The sequence below is a fragment of the Terrapene carolina genome, unplaced genomic scaffold (assembly GCF_002925995.2).
Source record: "Terrapene carolina triunguis isolate 2854851 unplaced genomic scaffold, T_m_triunguis-2.0 Scaffold68, whole genome shotgun sequence".
NCBI classification, from domain to species: Eukaryota; Metazoa; Chordata; order Testudines; family Emydidae; genus Terrapene; species Terrapene triunguis.
Window position 1 is genome coordinate 17,309,813 of NW_020664419.1, and position 3,286 is coordinate 17,313,098.

A 3,286-nucleotide genomic window follows, 5' to 3' on the forward strand; every position below is an offset into this window, starting at 1 on the left:
TCATATCCCTGTCCTTTTATCATACCTCCATTATGAAAAAAAAAGCCTATTCAACCCATCTAGGTCAGATGATCTACTTAACTGGTATTGAAATAAATGAACAGATACATATGGGCTTCATTCAGGCCCTTCTTTCATCTGGGAATATTGTCACGTACAGTGCATATTTTGACCATTTTGTTACGATAGCTGGTTCAAAGAGGGCGAAAACAATGTAATGAGAAAATTCAAAATTGTTATAATTTTCCAGGGTTTGAGAGTGGCTGATTTTTCATTTTGATTTGTTTTTCTGTTTTTAAAAATGTTCAAAAATGATAGGAAAATAATACAGGATTTCAGCCATTTTGAAAAGAAAAAGGAAAGAGGAAAAGGAAAAAACAATATATAGTAATAAAAAATTAAGCCAATCAATGTAGATAAATCTATTCTTTTTCCCAAGAATTTTGAAAACTCAGGCCCACCTATACCGGGAAGAACCAGCCTCTCTAGCGAAGGGAGAATCTCTGTTAGGAATATAATACTAATGACACAATAGATGAGCAGCTCTGACTGTATCGACCTGAAGGTAGTTGCTCACACATACACACTAAGCAGTTAATTAAAATATGCATATAATTTAGCCAATCATAAGAAGCACAGTCGTAAATCTCTCCGAAGTATGGAGTCACTCATATATCCCAGAGAATTCATTTTTCATAAAAATATGAATAAATAGCTAAATTATATCTTCACTGCTTTGAAATTTAGGGACCCCTGACTAGCCCTCCTCTTGTTTGCAGGGAGACTTGCACATGGTGACAGAGGAGAGGACAGCTGACACTGCAGCAGTGGCTGCAGCTCCCTCAAACAGCAGTAGCCCTAACAGACCAGGAGAGAGGAGAAAGGCAAACCTGTTGCCTTCCTATTCCAACCCAAAATTGTCTGTGGCAGTATTGGGAGGAACCACCTGCCTACATACACACCAAAGAGGGAGACAGCAGGACGTCAGCAGGCTCCCTTCTATCACAAAAAAAGGAACCTGGAAGTGTCTGAGGAGGAGAAACATCTCCCAGCTCAGGAATGGCAAGGAGATATGGGGGGACTGGGAAGGAGCACTTGTGACCACCCTCACCCCCCACCTCCTGAGGTGAAGCCAGGGAAGCGGGGGGGGGGGGTGAAAATCATCATCCCTTCCCCTCACAAAAAACATAACAGCAGAGCTGAGGCAGCACTCCAGGAAGCTCAACAGGCCAGTAACTGGCCCCACCTTAAACCCAGAGCTTCCCCTCTGTTTGCTGCTGTAGAGACCAGGCCACTGAGAAGAAGTGCAGAGGAGAAATGATTTATGGAAACCCCATCGCAGGCCCTTTAGGGTGCGGAGCAGACTAACCAAGTCTCCCAGGATATCAGGGAGTTTTGCAAACGAAAAACTCCCAACTTTTGATTTCATAATGGAACCCATGCCTGCTGTGTGATCTACTGTACTTGAAAACATACAGAAAGCTTTGTAGCTTAAGTACATCACACCTCTCTAGTACCTGAAATTGTTTGCTCTCAGAATGAAAAGAATCAGGTGGACTGTTAAAGTTGAGAACCCAGTTCTACAAACATCACATAGAACGAAAAAGCAGACAATTTGTTTCTACAGATCAGCATTTGGCAAGTCTCGCCTGGAAATCTTGATGAACTAGGGAACCCTGCCACACCATGTAGTTTTACATATTTTTCAGTACCTGCCTTTAGTAGATCGAGCATGGGCATACCTGCCTTTAGTAGATCGAGCATGGGCATCTTCTGTTTGCCAAAGGTGGAATGAAGTTTTTCATATCACTTGTGGAGGAAGTTTGAATTTGAGCTTAACCAACCAGCTACTTCTTTTTTAAAGTCCACTCACCCTGATCTCATTCAGCAAATTATCAAGAGACATGCTATCATCTGCAGTATGTCAGCTTCAAGGTTGATAGTAGTACTGAGTCTGCAGAAGCTGCCTGTGACATCCTTTCTCAATTGGTGAATTGTTCCATCAAGACATTAGGTTTGATTTCATCAGTGAAGCCAAGTTTTATTAATGTCTCCAAGGCTCGTTTTGCATCAGCGCTGACAGTAGTTTTTGTAAACTCCAAGGCATTATCATCCATCAAAACTGATGACACACCAGTTGATGATCCGTTCTTGTTTCTAATAATAATGCTACTCTAAAACTGCTAAAAATGAGCAGCTGTCCTCGTGTGTCACCTGCTGGAATTATTTGTGCTGATGACCAGTGTCATGCCCTTAGGCAACTGGCTTGGAATTATTACAAAGTAAGTGATGAACTGCTGCTGGCCCCCTTGCATGAGAAACATGTTGACCTTGAACGTCTTTGCGTAGATGTTGTGAGTGAAAATCCAGGACAAATTGAATTTCATACAATTAAAAGCAAAGTTGGGATGCACTTGTTAAGCACTCCCCTAAAGTCAATTTTGTGATCTACTTCTTTTTATACAAAGAGGAATTTGATACATTTTTCAAAGAGAAAACTCCCATTACACGCCTTTACTTGGTCATGCAGTAAGCAAAGCCATGCCAGGTCATACTGGAATGAACTGCCCCAGGTTGATCGAATTGGTGGTGTGTGCTAATGGACTTCAGCCACTGAATGATGAACTCATTTGCACTGCTGAATGCTGTAAGAACCTAACAGCCATGGGACTTGGTGAATGTGAAGTTACCTGCAGAGATTTTATTGAGTTTGTAAAGATGCGTGAAGCCATTGCTTTCTATTACAGAGGAAGTACTAATTCCAGATAATGATTACAACCTGGATCAAATTCATTCTGAAATCTCCAAACACCGTGGAAGAATGTGGTTCCCTGTTATGAGGCTACCTGGTAAACTAGCTACAGAAAATATTAATATGGTCAAAACTGGATCAAGGTGTTGCTTTCTATGCAAATAAGGACTTACAAAAATGAAGCATCAAAACTGCTTAAAATTTTCAATTTCCTAAGTTTAATGAACTGCATAGAAGCAAAAGCAAAGCACTCAAGTGTGGCAATGCTAGATTAAATTAGAAAATAGAATATAGGATACTTAACAGTGGACACTTTGAAAGGATGTCTGTGGGTTAGAGGTGTTTCTTCCTCCAATTAAATTAAGCACTTTCATTTGGCTTCTGTTTAATTAAATTGTTACATTAAACACAGTTAGCACAAGGTTTTTCATGTGTTCTATACTGTTAGTCTCACTTGTGTGGTTAAAGGGACTGTGACGCTTGCCTGCTTCATGGGGAGTTAAATGACTTCTGGAACATTCAGGTAAATTGAAT

General features: G+C 40.6%; 1 pseudogene; it reads left to right on the forward strand.

The window, feature by feature from the left end:
* The first annotated feature begins 1,538 nt into the window (after positions 1 to 1,538).
* LOC112117424 lies at positions 1,539 to 2,917 on the forward strand (annotated as a pseudogene).
* Positions 2,918 to 3,286: the final 369 nt, after the last annotated feature.